The 23,236-nt window shown below is 35.9% G+C and overlaps 1 protein-coding gene and 1 long non-coding RNA gene across 5 annotated transcripts in view; one reads left to right on the top strand and one right to left on the bottom strand.

The window, feature by feature from the left end:
* LOC309638865 overlaps positions 1–23,236 on the top strand; it is a 722,672-nt gene that overhangs the window by 117,674 nt on the left and 581,762 nt on the right. The window lies entirely within an intron of this gene.
* The window catches only part of CDKAL1 (CDKAL1 threonylcarbamoyladenosine tRNA methylthiotransferase), a 640,596-nt gene that overhangs the window by 602,552 nt on the left and 14,808 nt on the right, over positions 1–23,236 (bottom strand). The window lies entirely within an intron of this gene.

Genomic DNA, 23,236 nt, shown 5'->3' with positions numbered 1-23,236 from the left:
AAAAACCCTTATGTTCAAGATGCCCTCAAAGTGTTTAAATAAAATTGCTTCATGAAAAGCCAGGGGAGAAAAGCAACATTTAAAAACTACTTCATACAATGCAATTTTAAATATGTATGTATAACTTAATATAAGGATGACAATTTCATCTTCATTCCTAAAGTTTATATATTCCAGTTAGTCAAAACACTTTATTTAATCTAGTCACTGGGAAAACTGGGGCATCGCCTTATATTGGAATCATACGTTATTTGCCACCTGCAATAACTGAAAAAATAAAGACAAGGACCAAATCTTTTCATTTTTAAAATCATTTCCCTCAGCACATAGCACTGTATCTCATAGATACGCTGAACAGTTAAGCAACATGTTAAAATTTACTTCACATATATGAAAAGGTCTATATAAAATGTCTTGTGAAAGAAACAGAGTATTTTATCGGTTAGATACATGAAGTACTTCCTTCCCCCGAAATAATTATAAATTTGCAGTATGTCTATTTTTGAAAATACATTTATACATCTGTATGCACATGTTTTTTAAAAAGGACTGGGGGTGTGGTGCTGGGCTTTCCAAACCCAGGGTGTGCAAGACAGCTTTGTTGTATTTTCCCAAAAAGATTTAGTATTACTTTTTTGAAAACCATGATAAACATGAAGTTAATATATATGTAAAGCGTTCAGAATAATGCCTAGCACACAGTAAAAGCTAAGTACATTTTAGATATTACCATGAATTGCTAAACCAAAACTGGGGTGTTAAAGGTTTACTGACTTGTACTTTACTGCAAAAGGCAAAACCTGCAATTTCATGATATTTAGTATAAACCATACGTAAGTAAAATAAAACCCAAACTGGAGATTTGTACTTCAACGACTGCTGCAGGCGCTTCGTACTGGCTGTAAATCTGCTCAAATCTGAAGGTGCTACAGCAGCTGCCATTACTGACTGTCACACTACATGGGTCACTTTAATACCTACATTTTGTGAGGAACAGCATTAAAAATGAGGATTAATGAAACTTGTGATAAATTAAGAATTTAATATCGTGTATAGAATTTTTCTTCAAATTTTTACCCATACTCTAACCCAGGGTAAGAATCCTAGCTCCACCCTTAGGACTTATGTGACTTTGGTCCAGTCTTTTAACCTCTCAGTGCCTCAGCGGCCTCATGTGCAAAACAGGAATTAAAAAGAAAAAATTCACACTTTGCCCATTTGTGAGAATACACGTAAAGCAGTTAGGACAGTGTCTGGCACATAGCAGGTATTATGTAAGTGCCAGCAAAACAAAACCTACACATAAAAACTCAAAGCTGGACTGATGAAACTCTGAACAGAAAGAACGGCATCATATTATTATGAGCATCTTTGAAAAGTCTTAACATGACAACTTTTCGTATATACAAAGGCTATTTCGCTGCAGTCATGAAAGGGGAATCTGAACTGCGCTACTGCACTGCTTTCTTTCCTACCCAATGCCACTTTTCCATCGCCCTTTTATGCTTTTCCTCTTGGTTCATATTTTAGCTCATCAATACCTGCCATTCACAGTGCTTGGTCCTGTGGAAAACCATTAGAATTTTACAACACAAGACAGTCCTTCACCAAATAGGTCTGCCACGGGGAACTAAATAAACACATAACCACAGAACGCAGCTGAATAAGATAACGCATGCAAAGCACTTAGCATAAGGGCTGGCACTCCAGAAATGTGAGCTGTTGTCATTAATTCTATTAACAATACTCATTAAAAAGCATAACTCAATCTCTCAGCTTTAAGGTAAAAATAAAGTTTTATTTGGTTTTTAGTGTGCACATTTTGTTGTCAGAAGCAAATGGAATTTATATATGCAACAATATGAATTTCAGAAACATTATTTTGAGTAAAAGAAGCCAGACACAAAAGGATACATACCATATGATTTTGTTTGTACGTCTCCCAAGAACAAAAAGATAGTATCAGAAACTGCCTGCTACAGAGGGGAAGGAAAAGGGAGGACTGATTGGAAAGAGGCACAACAAAATCTCCTGGGGTGATGGAAATGTTCTCCATCTTCTTTGGGTGGTGGAACATGGATGTACAAAATGGGAAACATTTTTTAACTGAACGCTTAAGACCTGTACATTTTATTGCATTAAACTATACCTGAATTTTTAATTTAAAAAGCAAATACCTCTTTGTAATTGAGAGTAGGGATGTTATAAACATAGGTGATTTTAGAGGAGGAAAGATTAGAATAATTGAGAAATTTGCAGTCAAAACGTACGAGTTACGGTCCAGGGAAGACAAATACACGTATTTATTCTTCCTGTTAAAAGCACACCTCCTATTGACATCCACCTCATCCATCTCCTATTGTCTCTCCCAGTTCTGAGCGCTGGCTCATTCCTCCACTCGTCTCAGAAAGTTTGCAGTCTCTGCTTACACTACGATACTAACAGAGTTAACAAAAAGAAAGACTATGAATACTCAATCAAAATAGCTATGTTTTTATTAAATAGACCAGCAGCTGTGTGAGCAGAGACTTGTAAATGCATCTGTTCTACAGGATTTTATGTTTAATTCAATTTGTTCAAATCAGAGCAGCAAGGCACTATAACTATGGGCTAGACAAGGAAATAGTTTTGCAAAAACAGAATCCTACATTAAAATGGCATTTGTTAGAAAAGAACTGCACCTATTCATTCATTCACTCATTCATGCAACAAGCACTTACTGAGCACCTATTCCATCCCCATCATTGTGTGTGGTGCTGGGAACACAAAGGTGAAGCCCAGCCTGGCAGAGGTGACAGACATCTGAACAGATGGTCATAACACACTGGCGGGTTCATAGGCCTGGGGTAGCACTCTGAGAGCACAGAGGAGGGGAAGACTTCCTTTAAAGGCTGGAGCTTTTCTGGAGTAAACAGGCAGACAGAATGAAAAATATACTCCCACCTAACCCCCACTCCATACATAGGGAGCTTTAGCTGTACCCGTAATGTTTTATTTCTAAATCTGGGTTGGAAGTACATTGCTGTTCTGTATCTTATTCTTTTAGTCTTTTTCTCTGTCGAGTATTTTGTAATGAAAAAATTTAGTGCAATCCACCAAGTAGTGCCTGTAGACTTTGAAAACCTTCCCCACCAGCAGCTCCTTCTTCCACAACAGACAGCTTAGAGTTGCCAGGGTTAACTACTCTGAAGTGGAAGTAAATGGGGAAAAGAGACAGGCTGAGGAGTTCTCTAGTGATAGCTGTGTGATAGGCCTGGAAAGGCACAAGGGGTGTGTAGGACATATTCCAATTTCACTTTATATATCCACAGGAAAAAAATGGGAGTATATACCTTTGCCATAGAAAAAAAAAAACGGTTCATCACAAACAACTAACTCCATTCAATCTGATCTCTATTCTCTCAGCAAACGTTTACTGCACAGTTGCTCCACGCGACATCCATCCATCCAAAAGCAAGCTCCTGCCTCCCAAGCACCTGCCATCCAACAGCAGGGGTGAGTCAGGTGTGCGAACTCCAGGAGTACAACAGGTAGACTCTACAGTGAGGACTGGCGAAGATACAGCGCAGGCCTGCGACAGGGGACACGGGCAAACAGCAGGCACTAAGCCTTACAATACCAACCACCTTCACAGGTCACACCAGCTAACCCTGGGAATTTTGCAAAAACATACGACAAGGAAATAAAAACTATTTTTAATTCTTTTAATTATTAAAAATTAACCGCGATAAAGAGTGGCCCCCACTTGCCGCAACTAGAGAAAGCCCTCGCACAGAAACGAAGACCCAACACAGCCATAAATAAATTAAATAAATAAATAAATAAATAAAAATTTTAAAAAAAAAGGTAGCTATCATTAAAAAAAAAAAAAAATTAATGTTCCTGTGCTCCAGAATACCTGATACTGAAGTGTATGAAATTTTCAGTAATGATGCAACACCCACTGTCCTCCCATTCCATGAACGAGTGGTAATCACATCATCTCACTAGCTCCTCCCCACAGGAGAAAAAAACTGACAAAATTCTAGAACTCACTTTGAAGTTCAAGGTACCACTCTCATGCTGAAATAATACTGCCTTAAGCCAAAATGACTGATGGGAATGTGCTAGAGCCTTTAAGCAAAGGTAGACTTTTCCTGACTGGAGTGACTGTGTAATATGTTTACATGGATAATATAACTCAGTTACTTCTTCTTCTTTTACTGTTCTCATAAACACTAAATGATCAGTCTTCAAATCAGTCATTTGGAATCTTCATTTTTCCATCCTAAAAAAACTGTTTGGGCTTCCCTGGTGACGCAGTGGTTGAGAATCTGCCTGCCAATGCAGGGGACACGGGTTCGAGCCCTGGTCTGGGAATATCCCACATGCCGCGGAGCAACTAGGCCCGTGAGCCACAATTACTGAGCCTGCGCGTCTGGAGCCTGTGCTCCACAACAAGAGAGGCCACGATAGTGAGAGGCCCGCGCACCACGATGAAGAGTGGCCCCCGCTTGCCACAACTAGAGAAAGCCCTCGCACAGAAACGAAGACCCAACACAGCCAAAAATAAAAATAAATTAATAATAATAAAAAAAAAAGCAAAGCCCTAGTTTTAAAAAAAAAAAAAAACTGTTTAATTCAAAATAAAGTCAATCATAACACACACACACACCCCACATATGTATAACTAAGTGAATTTAAGGTACTTTTGAGATTAATTTTTTCTAATTGACTTTCCTCTCCTTCTGCCAACCCTCCTGTAATCCAATATGCTATAAGAATAATGCCACTGCTTACACACCTCCTTCTTCCTACACTTGAGAGTTTAAAGGTAAGGGGCAAGACAGGTTTGCAATGTTTTGATATAATGTGTTGCCATGGAAATGACTGGCTTATTCCTTATGAAGCACCATGACCTCATTGCAAATGAAAAAGGAATAGGATGATTTCTGAGGATTCAACTCAGAGAAAAATTAATAGCTAGGAAAAAAAATCCAAAAACTGAACAGACAGTCTGGAAAACACTGCAATGTCAAGAGTTATACTGAAATATTTTCAAAGAACTTATAAAAGCCTGACCTCCAAAATAGGAACCCTGTAATCAAAAAGGAAGATATAATATTAATGTGAAGATAAACCATTCAAATAACATGGACCAGTGGTTTCTAAATAAATACATTACACCCTCAATCTTGATAGACTATGAGCAAAATCCTATGACTTTCTGTGGGTACATTATAAAATTAAACCCACACCATACTTTTCCCTTCCTAGAAGCAGCCTGCTTTTTTCTTTTTCATTTCTTTTTTTTTTTTTTTTTTTTGGTGCCCTGTTTATACAGCTTATCCCTTATCACACTGACAAGACTGGGAACCACACCAGATGGTCCCCCCAGACATAATTCTAACAGGTTTTTTGTGCAAACAAAAGATAAAGAAGGCTACAGCAATGATTTACTGATATCTAAAGTTGAAAACTGACAAAACACAAACTGCTTTTTTCTTACTGTTTGAACTGTTTATCCTTTAAACTACTAAGATAGATATGGCCAAAATTAAATATGATTTCAAACTACAAAACCAAATACCCAGCTTTAACAGCCATTAAGTTTTGTCTTTGAGTTACCAAAATGTCCTAAATCACATTTTTTAAAAACAATGTCTATCATTCCCTTTGTACTGGCAAAAGGGGAAGAAATTTGTAAATTTCTGACTTATAAATCTCACTTAGTTGCTGGCTGTGATATAAACTACTCATCTGGATTTTTCTTAAGCAAAGAAAAGGCATTTGAATTGAAAACTCCAAAATGTTTTCCCCAAGAAGAGCTAAAGAATGAACTAACTGAACCAAATCTGGAATCTTGGTTGTAGAACTAAAGTTTATTCTATTTCAAAATAATGTACCAAGTGAATATAACACAAAAACAAATGGAAAGTGTCCCCCAAATTACTCATCCTTCAAGATTAAAGAGTGTTTACACACCATAAAACAGAAGCTCCCTCATGACAATCTAATTGCAAAGAGCACTGTTTTTACAGTATACCTGAAAATCCAGCAAAAACCCCAAATGATAATATATAATGAAACTGACAAGCATCTGAAATAAACTACCCAGACATCAAGCAAAAATACACCAGACAGACCCACAGGGCTCTTGTAATGTAGGTCATGACTGTCAGACCATAGCAAAAACATGGTGACCCTTGATAAAAATTAACCTTGATTATATGTAATCATGCACATATTTTGCTCTCAGTAGCCAGCCCTCTGAAGTAAGTCCATAAAGCTGCAAGAAGTGGATATCAGAGTTGGCTGGGAACTACTTTTCACCAAAGAAAATGTCTGCCTTGTCATCTATCTATGGAGGTATAGGGGTAGCTTCAAACAAAATAGTCCAAGACCTCTGGGGCCTCCATACATCTTACTTACTGAGAGATCTTATTGCTTCAAAAAAATGCACTTACTCTACAGCGTGTTTGTACAGATGTCTAAGACTCCATAAAAACCTACACATGCATACATTCTAGCTAAACTCCTTAACCTTCTAGAGGTAGAATATGGCTGGTTTTTTCTTTTTTGTAGAAAAATTATAAAAATAAGCAAATTAAAATCAGATCAGGAATAATAGGCCTGATCATATAATCTCTTACACAGTCTCTTGTAGAAATCCCTAACAAAGTCTCTGGGAGAGAGGTAGTGCTAAAATGCTGACTTTCCAGTTAATCCAAACTGATATAACCTCTTATGAAAATTTACAGGACAAAAATCCCCCATGCAGCAGGACAAAAAACGAGCATGTTCACAGACACTTTATCCACAGCTAGTTAATTCAGGTAGTGACAGCATAACACTCAACAAGCCAGTGTTGTAAATTTGAACCAGCCAGTCACACTGCCTTCTGCAGCCACAAGGCAGATGTTTAATTCTGCCAGCCAGCCATCACACGTGAGAACTGGACCCAGTGAAAGACTGTGCTCAAATCAGTGCAAATCCATGACCACTGCAAGAGCGGTGGGTCACAAAGGTCACGTCTGTAGGGCATACATCATTCAAGGGAAACAATAGGTGTTCTCTGTACAATGCTTCCAAATCCAATCTAAACCCACTGTACCATGGGTAAAGCACATAGTTTTCTGATGTAGGAATATTCAAGATCCAGGACACTAAAACTGTATGAAGTGTAATCTAACAGTTGTTATTTGATGGTCTATGCCCTAAACCAAATATTTTATTTATTTATGAACAGAAAATTAATTCTGTCGGACATAGAAGAAATCTAATTTTGACTTTTACAGCAAAAGTATGGCATTTATAACTCTAAGACTAAATAAAAAGCATCATGCTGATATAAGAGATAAAATTTAAAATAAATGCAGCGTATTTTCTTTTAACACATATTAGGTTCACTTCCATCTGCCATCTTTTTGGAGGATGAAAAACTCCCTAGCTGAAATATGTTTGCTAATAAATATAACTTGAGATTTTTCTTTGAAATTAAGCTGTAAAAGTGTTTTGAAAACTGTCTTGTTTGCAGACGGTGCCAATCACATATTATTCTCATTATGGTCACTATACACATATTCTTAATACATAAATAACAAACACTGACAAGCAAGGTAAAATAATAACAACATTGGATTCCACAATGGAAATTTTCAATCTGAAAAGGCAGGCCTAACATACTTTTCAAAAAAAGGCAAACAGGAAATGTGCAACAGTGAGTTGTGCAGCGTGGTCCTTAAAATCCTGAACTCACTAAATGTCATCATATTAGTAGGAGACTCTGGCTACAGGCTAATTTAATACTTAAATGTTAATATAATTTTCCCATTACTACATCTGCCATGAATGTTTTTTTAACCAATAAAAGCAAGGTTAGAAAATGGCACGTAAGGAAGAAAAGAAAAATCCTCCAGCAATATCCTTGATGCATAAAGTCATAAATATGCATTATTTCCAGGCCTAGTTTATTAAAAATTACTATACTTTCAAAAATGTGTGATTTGAGCAGAAATAAAGGAAGGAACTAGGTTAATAAAAAAAAAAAATCTAAAAATAAGATAACTGAAATTAGGCTACGGTCTTGCCAGGCATGAATATATAAAACAGTGTAATTTTATTTAAAACATGCAAAGACTAAATCCTAAAATAATTAATTTCTTTAGCCACCGCAAGACGAGTGAGTCACAAAAATAGCAATGGATAAATCTTGTTACGAGTACTATAATGTGGACCTGTATGTATGATAAATAAAGTATAAGAAAGCACGCAGCATTTCTATGTAAACTGCTTCTGAAGGATTATTATGGAATGCACACACTGACTGAACTTCAAGTGTCCGGGTTTTAAACATCAATTTACTTTGACTACGTGCACGTCAAAATGAAAGATTGCTGTCTGCATCCAGACATGCCGTATTAATATTGAACACAGGCATTCACTTCAGGTCAGTAGTCACTGCAAGTCGACTTCAGCAGGTGGTAAAAGTAATGTACTCATTAAAATGTATGTGTTACAAGGTTATCTCCCCAAAACAGCTCTCAAATAGAGGTAGCCTTGAAACTGAAGCATTAGATATGCTAGAACCAACCTCTAATTGTCATAAGTCTGGAGAAAATCGAACTTACTCTCGCTCCCTAATAACCAATAAATTTAGTTGCTTTCGTCAGTATTTAGGGAAAAGTCAGAGTTTTAAATTCCACAAAGCTAACCTGGCTGCCTCCAACAGGGTTAAATGCTCTTGAACCAACCTACACAGACTAGAGTATCATTTTAGATCCAGAAGCCAAATATGGGAGTTTTCTTCATTTTGGATGTCTCAGTGTATTTCTTAATTAAGTAGAAATTTACTCCTTTCGAGACTTCCCTGGTGGCGCAGTGGATAAGAATCCGCCTGCCAATGCAAGGGACACGGGTTCGAGCCCTGGTCCAGGAAGATCCCACATGACGCGGAGCAACTAAGCCTGTGGCCACAACTACTGAGCCTGCACTCTAGAGCCCGCGAGCCACAACTACTGAGCCCACGTGCCACAACTACTGAAGCCCGCATGCCTAGAGCCCGTGCTCCGCAACAAGAGAAGCCACCGCAATGAGAAGCCCGCGCACCACAATGAAGAGTAGCCCCTGCTCGCCGCAACTAGAGAAAGCCCACCTGCAGCAATGAAGACCCAATGCAGCCAGAAATAAATAAGATTAAATCTTAAAAAAGAAAAATTTACTCCTTTCATTTCAATTAACTCTATTCAAATTATTTTCCCCTTCTGTGAGATAATAAATTTCAGTTCTCCAGACTAAAGGCATAAAGCTCAAGACACTAGAGCTGACTCAAAACAAAGAGATTCCCCCCACCCCCGCCACCCAAAAAAATTACATCTGACCTTCAACATATACAACAGCATAACTACACCCAAAAAGCTCAAATACTTTTTCTAAATTACTTTCCAACGTCAGGGATAAATCTTTTCCATTTATACCTGGCACACCTAAACTTAAACAAGATCATTCTCTTTCACTTCTCTCACTCCTAAGACACCCAATTATTTGCACTAACAGATAACTCACTTCTTCATTTTAATAACCTTTTTAACGTATATAAACTATCGTCTTTACAAGTTGTTCTTTTTTCCCAAAAAAATACTGATCCATTCTGTACATAAATAAGCAGACAGGGTCCCCAAATTTGTAATTAATCATTTCAAATTGCTTCATTTCCTCATTATCCACCCAATTACTAGATAAGGGAAGAATGGGAAAAAGACAGGTCAGCAGAGACAGGGGAAACAGAAGCCTTCTTACAAGGATGAGACCGTATCTGCCTTGCTCACTGATGAACACACAGCACCACAGGCACCCGATGAGTATCTAATGAATGAATGAATTTATACAGAACCAGAGAACACTGGAGTGCAACTCACTCATTTGAGATATAAGTAAACTGAAGGACTAAATGGCTTGGCTAAGATCACAAGGCAAGTTGGTCAGCTTTGCCCAGAGTCTAACTCAATAGATGCTGCTTTAACGTTGAGTTTTTCTTGTTCCTTCTCCCACCTTTAGTACTTATTCTTTAAGCTCAACACAACTCTTTCTAGACATTTATGTACGTTTCCCTTTCGAGAAATATAGGTGGAAAGTAGTCCCTCCCCAATCAAGGGGCTAATACTTCTAAAGATTTCCACAGCAGGAGAATATATTTGAGGGAATCTAAGATCTAATTGGAAGATAGGACAGGGAGACCAAAGGTAGAAAAAGAACCCATGGAAGCCCCTATCAATATCTGTAAAATTTACTACAGTCTAATAAAGACACTGCACTAAAAGAAAGGACAATAAGTGACATTTTACTCTTTCAGTTCATAAGGATGGATACTGCGCTTTTAAGGTTCTCTAACCTCCCCTGCTTTCGAGAAAATTCAGGATTTCCCTTCTACAGTTTCATTCAAATGTGAGTAAACATCTTTTGGCTTGCAGCAGATAAAATGCATTCTAAGAATGTGTCCAAACATTTGTAAGTCCAATAGATTCCTTTCTTACTGCAAAGGATTCCTATTTCGGGGGGTCCCGGGGACCTTCCAGCACAGATCTCAACTGCCTCCCAGCTCTCAGATACAAGATGATAAGCACTAGTGGCCCAAAGTATCCCTCTCTTCCAGGATGAAAGGTTAAAACCTCTACATACGATCTATGAGCCATTTTTCTTCCTTTTTAATTGCCAACCCTCAATTCCTCTTTTCTAAATTATCTTAAAAAGCGGTGACTTAAATATACCTAAGGAAAAAATTCTAACAATCCTGAAAGATTATATAAAACTAAACATAATACAGTCTACTGGAGCTTCTCACAAAGTAAAATCATACTGGGAATGGGGGAAAAGTCTTCAAATTTGGTGCCCAGTTTCATATTCAGATAAAGGATTTTTCCATCCTCCATAACACCTGTAGGTTTAAAAAGCAGAACACCAGAATTAAGCATTCTAGTGGCAGCCAGTCAATGCTAATTAGTATGACATGTTTAGACTTATCAGGTGGTCCATGACCTACCCCATAATGAAATCTAACTCACTCCAAATGTTCTTGACCAAAGTAAAAGCATTTCTTTGGCAGGTGGCAGAAGGAATGATGAGTCAGGAAGAAATACTCAACACGGGCCAGATGCCTTAAGGTATCACCAGTAGAAACAGGAAAATTACAAGAACCAATTGAGGAAACTAACAAAGAACAATGTGCCTATTCTGTTCAGTCACTTTAAGCAGGAAATCTATACTTAAAGTGCCCACGAATCACAACATTTGTAAAGCACCGACAAGGCCACTTACTATGGTCAGGCTCATAAAAGGGTCTCAAAAACTTATAAAAGACTACTTGACCTAGAAAAATGCTAAATTTAATTCTTTCAGGTGGTAAGAAATCATCGGTGGTTTACACCTAATAGTAAAGGCAACACAAATGAGAAACCACCTCTGTACTCCATGGAATCACTCAGTAAATTTTACCTGTTTCTCACGAATGACATGAACATCGATATAAATTCATTCAATGAACACGAACCAAGTGCTTATTACAGGCCAAATATGGTAATAGGTACTAAGAATACAAGAAAAAAAGGCTCTCCCTGTACTCAAGTTCAGTCTTACAGGAGAGAAAGTTATGTAAACAAATAATTCCAGTAGAGCCTAATGAGTGCTACAAGCAGAGATAAAGATAATCTTGGTCGTAATAGTGGGTTAAGGAAAAGCCTGCTTTGGAGGTGTGCTGGGGGAGATGGGATAAGGAGGAATGGAATGAGAAATGCTGGAGAAGGATTTCACACCTGATATTTCTTAACCTAGTGCTGTACCTCTTCCAGAGTGAGAGAAAGGTGAAAAAACATGACCTGCCCACCCAACCCTCATATTTCTGCAACAGTCAAAATGGGTTATTTCACAGGCAAGAATTAAAAAGTCAAAAAAAAGATTCATGTATATGTATAACGGAATCACTTTGCTGTACATCTGAAACTAACACAACATTGTAAATCAACTCTAGTCCAATATAAAATACATTTTTTTAAAAAAGGAGAAAAGAAGCCAAAAAAGAGATAAGTAAGTTCACTAATAATCCATGTCACCTTTAAAGCAAGACCTCCAATCTTCCAACTTCTAATCCCTTATTCCTTCTATGAAATCACTCCTTTCTGCCTCACTGGTTCCCCCCCGGAAGCCATCTATTATACATTACTTCAATATCCCATTCTCATTTCCTAATTAACAGTCACCATCAGAAAAAGATGTGCAAGACAGAAATACATAAAACTAAAAGACATTTAAATAGATTAAAATAAATAAAACACATATTTAAATTAAATTTCATTAAGTTACCGTTCATTTCAGAGACTCAAATTTAAAACATACATAATGGTGACTTTTCTTTATTAATACTTAATATAATAATAGCTAACGTTTATCAACCATTTATTAATTTTCACAACAACCCTGTAACCCATTTTAGAGACAAGGAATCACAGGCTCAGAGAGGTTTGAGAAATACTTACGCAGTTATGCCAAGTATGCTAATTTAAAAATTACCCCACGTTTTTCAAGCATTTGAGTTGATCAGTGTCTTTTAGATCAAGATGAGAACCAAAAATGGGGGACAACAATTTCAAGGCTAAGCTAAAGGGACATTACACTTTCAGATAAAGGGCTAAATATTAGAAGGAAAAAAAAATCCCTCCGAGTATACTTTTTATAGAAAGAATAAAAATAAATTATGTCTATTTTGTAATTTCCTCCATTACTAATGCATGCTTAAAGAAACTGATTCTGAGATAAATTTTTCTTGTTCTTTTCCAGTCCTTGACATAGACTGGTGGTGGTACTGTGGACTAACAAGCATATTCAACCAACACAAATGACTAAAATTAAAAAGCTATAACATATTAACATATCTAGGCCACACAGAAGGGTCATAAGGTAAGATCATCAGCATAAATTAGCACATTATTATAAGGCATCTAAAGGAGCCAGACAAAATCTGCATGATAGATCTATTTTTTTTTACAAATATATAATGCTGATTGATTGGATTTCTTTTAATCACAAGTATTTTAGGAAAAAAATATTGCTTGTATAATATCGCATTTTACTGCTTCAGGTCCTACCCTGAGAAGCACATGTGCCATTATGGGGAGCCTGGGGGGGAGCAGGGGGTGGGGACCTGCTGAAAGCATGTTGGGGACACTTAGCTGTCTTTCTCAGTTTCATGCTTTCTAAAAAAGTTATTCTGAGTGCATTTTTGCACTTTCTAATGTCCTTACAAAAATCCCTAAACACAAAGTCATTTAGGAAAATAATCTTTGTTATTTAGGAAAATAATCTTTGTTATTTAGCAAATCCCTAGAATTTTACATCTAGAAAAAGACTAGGTTAAAAAACAGGTCTGTTTCTTGCGAAATAATTAAAACACTCCATTAATCTCTACAATAAGAATATCCTAAGAGTGTGGGCTCTGAAGTATTGTAGTGTTACAATGCTTTCCTACAATTTTTCATACTGTTCATAGCTCACTGAACAATTGTCAAATATTGGAAGAAAATGTCTAAATGATAGTCTTCAGCTACTGAAACAGTTGCTGAATAATCAAATCCTCCTTTAATTATGCATTTTTAAACAATCCAGACAAATCACATATGTATCATTATTACTAACATCAACAAAAGCAGCAATAAGAGTGAACATTTAAATATAAGCACATACACTCTCATGAACATAAAAGAACCCCTCTAACTGCCAATTGTGTCTTCACTTCCCCCAAACTACATACATTTAGTAACTGAGACAGTCACTTCAGAGTTATAAGGATGAGTTTTTAATGGAGGAAGATGTTAACTCTTTATTTCTAAGGATTAGTACCTTAAAAAGAGATACTTCAGGAAAAAATAACAAAAACTGAAATGTACAAGTTATGTTGACTTCAAACATTTTCTGCTTTTAAATAAAGGAAACAGTGGAAGCACACCTGAAATTATCTTAGATTTTTTTAATCTTACACCCAAAACAAGAGTCAAGCATTTTATATTAGTAACAGAAGCATTTTGTGCTGTTCTACATCCAGTAAAAATCATTGACAAATTCTGTTTATATTAAAAAACAACTACAGATAGCTTTTATTGGACATAAAAATATACTAATTGTATTATCTTCTGGGGTCATAAACTACATTGGATGTAATATGCTCCATGAATAAACAATCAGGGAGGTTTTCACCTAACTGTATGGGAAATGTATGCACCACATCCTTTATATAAATAATCCTCACTTCAAGTCAAATTCATATTATCTAATTTTTGCATTCTTCACCTAGAGAAGCTATTCATAGAACCTAGATTCTCCTTTCATCTCACTACTGCCGGTAGGAAATTCAAGCAATGAAAGATTTTTCTAAATTTTCAAAGGTACTTTTACCATAAAGTAACATTCCAGAATGGATAAACCTATGTGGTATGACCTAAAAGCCACACAAATCATTTATTTATGGCTGTTATGTTTTAATCACTGGATAGTTTTTAGAGGCTTAAAAAAATTAATGGTTTTTGCTATACAAAAGCAACTATGTTTTCCATGAAACATTAGCTTGTCACATTAATACAAGGTTTTACCATTTATTATATTGGATTATACAGGAGTCTATGTCTACACGATGATTGTCAAATATCTAAATTTCCAAACCATTTCCAAAAAAAAAGTAACCTGGTCCTAGTAAACCTTACATGAATTAAAAATCCATTTACAAAACAGAAAATTTTATGTTAAAAAATATAACCTCAATTTAATACATTTGCAGATAAAACATGCAACACATTTCTTCATCAAAAAGCAAAATATTATATATACGTAAACAGTGCCACCTTTTGGTACATTTAGGAATTGAGCTTCTAAATTGTACAAAAATATCTTTAAATGCGATGAAAGAGAGCAAAGCAAGAAATTAAAAAAACATCAGTTTACAATTTAATAACATTAAGGAGTAATAAATGAGTTATTTATTTTAAAACATAAATATTTCAAAAACTAAAATATTACCTCATGTTTATATGTTTTCAATTTCATGAGGTTGGCAGAGCACCATTTCATTTCAAAGAAAACTGAGGCTCAGAAAATGTTAATGCCTGACTCAAATATCCCTCAGTTAAGAATGGGTGAGTCATCAGTATCTTGAAATTGCTAGTTTTTAAATTTCAACATTAATTCTTCAATAAGATTTTGCAAAATTTTATTTGTAAAATGTTTTTTGTATATACTTGCAAGGAAAAGATATTTATGCTTAAATTACTACATGAAGAACATACAAACGCTGACTACACTCTCACAGCTGTTTACATTTCACGAACACAAAAACTCTTCCTCTAATACAGTATTCTTCCTACCTCTGTGCCAAAAGAAAAAACCTTCACTGAAAACTGCAAAGCCTTCTCTCATTTTTTTCCTCAGGAAAAAAACAGCCCTAGTTTATGGCTTGCAGGCGATTTGCAACTTACCTAAGACACAGATAAAAAGCTGCTACAAATGAGATGGAAATGATAAGCTTCAAATATTCCCCCTAAAGCTTCTTTGCCTTAATTTGATCTCGTATTTAGATGTCTGTATAGCATTTTCAATGTCTTCTACTTTTACCTCTTTCACTGATTTCCTGAATAGTTTTTATGAGTCCATAACATAGTTATTCTAGAACACCCTCACAGCTCCCTTATTTTTGTAAGCTAGCTAACAATTCAGCTCTCACATGGAAAAAAGAAAATATTCTCACTGATCTTTTATCTTTGATTCATTTGTTATTATGAATTTTACTCAAAGTGCAGTCATCGAGTAGTTCTTCATGGAGCAGACTTCAAAATCAGTTAATATGTAATGAACCCATCCTAAATTACTGCACACTGCCACTCAATTAAAAAGAAAGAAAGAAGACAACAGCTGATAAGATGGTAGCTAAAATGGTTACTGAAAACACTGAAAGAGTAAAAGCAAAGAGCAAGCCAGAGGGATGGGACAGAAGTACTACATCTTCTGTGAAACAGAACTCCACGATCAAATGCAATAATTAGACATTAACTCAGAAATGTTCATTAATTAGCCTCACATCTTGTTCATGACATATTCAAGAAAAAGCACAGTATAAGACATAAAAATTGGTAAACCTAGCCATTTCTAAAAATGATTCAGTGGGAAAGACTGAATATAAACATGCTAAGCATACATTTTTAAAGGATTCCCTTTCACCCCACAGCTCTTTTTTCATCACTGGGAGTGCTGGATGCGTCCCCCTCAAGAGTAAACAACATTCTGGATCTTCTCTAGAGACTCCTGATTTCCCTCCCCTATTTGTGAATGGATGGAAATCCCACTTTGAAAGCCCTTACTTTTAATTCTCCCTGCTTTTCTCCCTGGGCAGAAAGGGAAAAAAGAAGGAGTAAGTGCCACTCTTGTTGCCACCCCGTACTATGCCCCCTTACCAATCGCTGCAAATAACTCACCTGAATACAAGCAATGCTCCAAGATCACTTCTCTCTCTGCAAATGCACAGGCATACACACAAATACATGGAAATATATATATAACCAAATTTTATTATGTTTGAAGGAATATCAAAACTTCTAATACTGAATTCAATCCCATTAAATTGAAAGCAATTACTGCTTCCAATTTAATAAGAATGGATTAAATTAGATTTCTGATTCAATATAATTTGTAGTGTCCATGTCAGGTAAAGTGACAGTATGAGGATCTTATCTGAGACATGTCAGGACCATGAAGACTGGACTTGACAGCCACTAAATAGGATTCTACTGAAGAACTCAAGGGACTCACACACATACCACATACCACATTTATTTAAACTTTAGAGTATACTTTAATTTTTATTCTGCTATAAAGAAAGAATAAAACTACTTCAATACATTATAGTCAAAACATTGTTTTTACTTGTTCACTAATGCACACACAAAAAACACCTGAATTCCTATCGTGTGACAGGTACTGAGTTTGATGATGATGATAATACCAGACACACATTGAACACGTTTGTACATACTAATATTTAATCTTTAGAAAGGACTGCTGTAGTCATCTTCATTAAATAAATAAGGATACTTAGGAAGCACAGAGGTATTGTCATTTGCCCAAAGTCATAAAGCTAATACATGGCAGTAGCTGGCTTTACAGTCTGGCTCAATATTAACAGCTGGCTACAGTCTGCTCTTAATCACTAAGCAACAGTGTCTCTGAGATGCCAAAGGTAAAGATGATTAAGACAGAAGGAACTCACACACCATGGGAGAGAACATGTTAAAAAAAAGATAAATTACCCTAAGACAGGAAGTAGCTGAGGTACCAGCCTCTCCATCTCTAAGCAGAGGAAGTAAGCTGAATGGCGGCAGGGCAAGTGGAGATACAGCTGTACAAGCAGTTACAGCTAATGATCAGATTAGGTGATCAAAGGTATAGTCACAACACACACGCATACACAAAAAGCCCTTAAATCACCCATACATATGACATACACGAATTTGTGTATGTAACACAGTACAAGAACTCTTAGAAACTGTTAAATTTGAGAATCATCAAGCTACAATGAAGAAATAACCAAAAGGAAAGTCTCTGCGAATGCCTGGACATTCAAATCATCTTGAATTAACCATCAAACATGTGTTTGATGCTGGTAAAGTGGGAATGAGTGGGAAATTTTAAAGTGCTGTAATTTACTCCATTCTCTTTTAATACTAAACCTCTTTAACCTTAATATATGTTCATAGATTTGGGGATTACTCAAGATGCACCTCATGTGAAGGTTAGTTTTTAGTTAAGTGTGAAAGCAATGTAATGGTAAAGGTATCAAATGTCTGTCCTCAGATTCAAAAACTCCCACTTCAGCATGCTCTTCTGGGCAAAAGGACAATGACCACATTCTAGAACAAGCACAGTCAGGGCAACAGAGCAACGACGATGTCAAGCAGTAAGCAATGAACGAGTAATTTCACACGTGGTCTCCAGCATACATATGGTGGGCTGGTATCTGAGCTGGATCATGCTGCCTCTGAAAAGGTCAATTTGTCTGATTCTTATATAAGTACTACTAAAAAGTTTAAAAAGCAATAAGTCAGAATAAAATAAAGTGTTAACTAATTTAATGACTTCTAATAATTTTATTAGAAGACTATTTGTAACACAAAATTCACTTTTCATATTAATGGCATAGATGCAGTGATCATGTAATGTAATACTGCCACCTATTGTCCAAGAGCTAAAAATACATCATGTCTTTAATCCAAACCAATTAGAATTTTAACAGCCAAAAAAAGAGCCAACATTATTTTACATGTTCCAGTGTCAACATCTGAAAAAAGGTTTTTTCCTCAAAATCAGAGCCAACAATGCAAAAAAAATAGATTTTTAAGTGAAGCTTTCATGGTAATTACTCATCTGCCCATTTTCTTAAAAAATAAAGTTTAAACACAAGCTATTTCTAAATGAATTATCAAAAAAAAGTTTTACAAAATCTCAAAGGGCAATATGAATCATTAAGCAATTAAGCAAAAGTGAAGTTTATGGAAATCTGTTAGTCTCTGTAAATTTGTCACTCATAAAAATTCTAAAATATTTTGAAGGGTGTACTTTAGGCAGAAAGATTCCAGATAAAGGTCTGAGGTGCAAGATGGAATGAAGAGTAAAGACAGTGAAAAATATGTGGATGTGTTGAATTAAACACTGACCGTATAAAATATTAGTAAGGCCTAGAAAAAAAAATTCTAAAATATTAAAACTAAAAAATATTTTTAAGTTGTTCAGTATCAGAATGCCAGCAATTTTGAAAAGACTGGTCATCTTAATACAACTGAGCACTCCAGAGCATTTATTCACAAAAATTACTGCAACTATATGTGAGCTGAAGTACTACCACTTACATGCTACAAGAAATGCAAACAAGAAGTTTAAGTGACCTGAAAAGGTCAGGCCAAAAGTGGAACAGGATGAAAAATGATCGCAAGTTCCCAGAGAAAGACGATAAAAAAAGATGAAGTTTTCCCGCATCTACCAGTGAGAAAATTGAGCTTAAAACTTTTATCAAAATAATTTGATTATCATGCAAGCTATTAACTATGAGTGGGCATTCACTTTGACATAATACCAGGCTAAAAAAGTCAGGAACTGGAGCCAAAGTATTTTAGAATTCACAAGAGTGAATTAGATTTTCTCTTTATCTCTGTAAAAGGTGAAGAAGCTAATCAACCATGCAAGTTCACTCTCAAATGTACGGAAAACATTGCTCAGGATTTAAACAACAAGAACAAAATTAACACTACTTAATTTATATGGATAACACACAATTTAGTACAGAATCAAAACTAGTGCCACTTAGTAGGCTGATGGTTGAAACATAGTTTTGTGCTTCCTATCACAAGAGGAGATTCCTGTTGAGATGAAAAGACGAGATAAACAAAAAACTAAATGTTTCCATGCTCTATTTAAAGAAGAAAAAGAAAACTAGAATGTAGAGATCAGAAAAATCAGCATGTATCCTATTTTATGTCACAGTAATGAAGAGTCCCAACATATAAGTATCATACCACAATACTCGTTCATCAGATTTGGCCTCAAACGACCTGTGACCATTCAAACACTAAATATATTCTCAAGATATAAAGATCTGCCACCAATGAGGACAATGAAAATAATTTACCAACATTCAAAAGAAATAATCCAAAAACAACAACCAAAGCAGCATTATTTGGGGGGTAGGGGGTCAGTCTATAAAAATTGCTCACTTGAAGAACACACTCATGAAATGTATGTGTTCAAATCATACTTCTGTAAAAAGCCACTGTACCTACAAGGACAGTTTAACTGCTTTCCATAATACTGATTTAATTCTATCATGCAAACAGGTATCTGAGTTTTAGAGAATGACATCATTTTTCCTCAGCAGGTTTCATTCTTTGAAATGAGAAGCAAGCAGGCATTATCTTATAAGTTATAAACCACCCTTTTCCTCAAAATAAAAAGGATCTGAAAGAGGCAACGAACAAGCATTTACTTCTCTGAGTAAGCCTCTGTGAGGTCTTACTATGGAGTAATTATATTCCTAGATTCACACAGTTAGAAGTAGCAATTTCAAGTATATACCTAATCTCTCTTTCTTCCCCAAATAGTAAAAATATCTACCATTGGTAACTGAGATTTCTGAATTTCTCTGTATACTGTTTTCAGTAACCTCTGTGTACATTATACATAATCTATTATATATCTCATTTTATCAATTACAGAGTTAAACGAAAATAATTTTGGTCTACATGTGACTAATGAAATATTATAAACTATTAAGCAATAATAATTTTTATAAACTCTCATTATTCCACAATAACAAAAGAGACCACTGGCATAGGTATCCAGAAATCATTCATATATCTAACCTAAATGAAAGATCTGTAGAGATTTCCTTATTAAATATTTTAAGGAAGCTAATGTTTATAATTTCTGGGCCTATGGCTTCTAGACAAGTAAGAAAGTGGTCCTATAGTCTACTGCATGCAAGCCAGACTAGAATTAAAACTGATAAATTTCTGAAGTGGGTAAAATCAACAGTATGTAAAATTAATACGAATACATATAAGTAATACAGGCATATAAAAGAAATAAACTACATTAATAAGAAAAATAAATTTCACATTCAAGTGATTAAGGAACCAATTTCCCTTTTTACTATTCCCAAATATGAAACTAAAATTAGGTTTGCATAACAAAGTTTAATATTCTTGTATAAACACATCAAGACTTATTTTACATAGAAGAGTACTGTTATAAGACTAAAAACCTGCTAATAGGCTAAAATGAATTAACATGTGTTAGATATTAAATATCACCTAGGGTAAGTCAAGCTCTGAATTTTTTTAATATTTAGGAAGTTACCTTAAAGGCTATTTTCTTAATTTTCAAACTGCACCATCAGAATGTATTAAGGTAAGTACAGGCTAAATTATACAAAAATTACTAATGAACACAGAGAAGTAATTCTAAAAGCAGATTGAGTGTTTTTACCTGTTTTAAGACTGATTTTGCTGTCTAAAGAATGAGTTATCAGGACTTCCCTGGTGGCGCAGTGGTTAAGAATCCGCCTGCCAATGCATGGGACATGGGTTCGAGCCCTGGTCCAGGAAGATCCCACATGCCGTGGAGCAACTAAGCCCGTGCGCCACAACTACTGAGCCTGTGCTCTAGAGCCCACAAACCACAAATACTGAGCCCACGTGCCACAACTACTGGAGCCCACGCGCCTAGAGCCCATGCTCCACAACAAAAGAAGCCACCGAAATGAGAAGCCTGCATACCAAAATGAAGAGTAGCCCCCGCTCACCTCAACTAGAGAAAGCCCACGAGCAGAAACGACACCCCAATGCAATCAAAAATAAATAAATAAATAAATAAAAATAAATTAAAAAAAAAAAAGAATGAGTTATCAAAAACAGAGTTAATGACATACGGTTATTTACTTATTGAAGGAAACAATGCTATGAAAGGAATAACTTTCCAATCTGCCCTTCTCCTCACATCCATCTTGAAGCTAGGACGGGCCAACTACACACGCAAAGGCAATTTGCTATGTGATATAGACTAGTGGTCAAGAGCAATGTTTTGGAGCAACAGACTTTACCGCCCATGTGATTTAAAGTAAGAAACAACCTCTCCATTCTCACCTATATGAATGGATGCTAATATGTCCTTATATCACAAGGACTAAGCATGATAACACATATAAAGCACTGGGCCATTCACTGCCTCTCACAAAGCATTCAAATTATGTTCCCATTTAATGTACATACAACAGAAACAGATACAGATGTGTGTATGTGCCAGTTCATATACATATATATTTCCTAACTCTGTCCACTGAGAGGACCTCGAAGCACTGATACTTCACAGTAGCAATAAGCACAACTAGTGCCCAGATCTCTGGTCTGGTTCTAAACACTATTCTCCTAATGAAAGGGGTCAGGATTCCTTGGAAAAGTGGTTGCTTCTGAGGCTGGGGAAGGGAAAATACAACACTAGAATATCTTGTGGTGCCAGAAAATAAGGAAGTGCTCAGAAAGGAATGGGGGCATGTTTGAAGGACACAGGAGCCAGCCTAAACAAGGTCCTATGGCCAAAGTTGGAACAATACAAGCAACAAAATAAATAATGATAGCTCTGAACTATAACCTATAGAATAAAATAAATATCCATGAGTTCATACTGATATCAACAAATAAAGTGGGGAGGAAAGGACAGCCCTTCCTTACAGAAGACTTCTGATTAATAAATGTGGAAGAAAAGAAGAAAACAGAAAATCACCACTAAGCAAATATCACAGTAATAACTGTTGCAGACAAGATCCACCAACAGATACTAAAATTATCGAATAGTAAAATTACTAGGCAAGAGCTTGAGGAGACACAGGATATTTATTAGTTACAATGAGAAAAATAGTAACTTTACTGTGGAGAAATCTGGCAGACAAGGGGTAGTGTACTAACATCATGAAGCCCCCTGCCCGATGTGATGCACTGAGAAGGATATAATATCACTTCTGTGCTCTTCTTGCCAAAAATGCATAATTACCTTACTCTAATCTAAGGTAATCATAATTACCTTACTCTATCAGACAAACCCAAGGTGAGGGACATTCTATAAAATAATCGATTTTCTGTCAGAAGTGTCAAAGTCATAAAAGATGAGAAAAAACTGAGCAACTGTCACAGATTGGAGGAGACTAAGGAGACATTACAAATAAACATAAGGTGAGATCCTAGATTGGATCCTGGAACATAAAAAGGATGTAAATGGGAAACCTGACAAAATTCAAACAAGATCTGTAGTTTAGATAATAGTATTTCGCTAACGCTAATTTCCCAATTTATTAATCATACTACAATTACGTTAGATATTAAGATTAGGGGAACCTGGATAAAGGGCATATACAAACTCTCAATTTTACTACTTTCCTGTAAGTCCAAACTTATTTCAAAATAAAGGTTTTTTTTTAAATATTATACACACACACACACACACACACACACACACACACACACACACAGAGTCATCCTTAAGTATGTGCAGGGGATTGGTTCCAGAACCTGCAGCAGAGACCAAAATCCGCATATCCTCAAGTGCCATAGCCAGCCCTCCATATCCGAGGGTTCCACATCCTAGGATTCAACCAACCATGGATTGTAAACATAACAGTGTATGTACT

Source organism: Balaenoptera physalus (assembly GCF_965194825.1).
Source record: "Balaenoptera physalus genome assembly, chromosome: 11".
In the NCBI taxonomy this organism is placed as follows: domain Eukaryota; kingdom Metazoa; phylum Chordata; class Mammalia; order Artiodactyla; family Balaenopteridae; genus Balaenoptera; species Balaenoptera physalus.
Note: the sequence above shows the minus strand (reverse complement) of the source record. Positions and strands in the feature narration are given on the sequence as shown.